General features: G+C 39.8%; 1 non-coding gene across 1 annotated transcript; it reads right to left on the bottom strand.

Annotated features, from left to right (window-relative positions):
• Positions 1-303: 303 nt before the first annotated feature.
• LOC112446900 (U6 spliceosomal RNA) lies at positions 304-410 on the bottom strand. The gene has a single exon (XR_003034978.1). It is a non-coding gene; the product is annotated as a U6 spliceosomal RNA (small nuclear RNA).
• Between the last annotated feature and the right edge of the window lie 284 nt (positions 411-694).

Here is a 694-nt window from a genome sequence, read left to right as displayed (position 1 = left end):
CAGTACCATCCTGTCTTGATGACTGTGGCTTTGTAGTAGAGCCTGAAGTCAGGTAGGTTGATTCCTCCAGTTCCATTCTTCTTTCTCAAGATAGCTTTGGCTATTCGAGGTTTTTTGTATTTCCATACAAATTGTGAAATTATTTGTTCTAGCTCTGTGAAGAATACCGTTGGTAGCTTGATAGGGATTGCATTGAATCTATAAATTGCTTTGGGTAGTATAATCATTTTCACTATATTGATTCTTCCAATCCATGAACATGGTATATTTCTCCATCTATTAGTGTCCTCTTTGATTTCTTTCAAAAATATGGAACGCTTCATGAATTTGCGTGTCATCCTTGCGCAGCGGCCATGCTAATCTTCTCTGTATCATTCCAATTTTAGTATATGTGCTGCTGAAGCGAGCACTGAATGTTGAGCTTTAAGCCAACCTTTTCACTCTCCTCTTTCACTTTCATCAAGAGGTTCTTTAGTTCTTCTTCACTTTCTGCCATAAGGGTGGTGTCATCTGCATATCTGAGGTTATTGATATTTCTCCCGGCAATCTTGATTCCAGCTTGTGCTTCCTCCAGCCCAGCGTTTCTCATGATGTACTCTGCATAGAAGTTAAATGACCAGGGTGGCAATATACAGGCTTGATGTACTCCTTTTCCTATTTAGAACCAGTCTGTTGTTCCATGTCCTGTTCTAAC

This window comes from Bos taurus, chromosome 5 (genome assembly GCF_002263795.3).
Source record: "Bos taurus isolate L1 Dominette 01449 registration number 42190680 breed Hereford chromosome 5, ARS-UCD2.0, whole genome shotgun sequence".
NCBI lineage: Eukaryota > Metazoa > Chordata > Mammalia > Artiodactyla > Bovidae > Bos > Bos taurus.
Note: the sequence above shows the minus strand (reverse complement) of the source record. Positions and strands in the feature narration are given on the sequence as shown.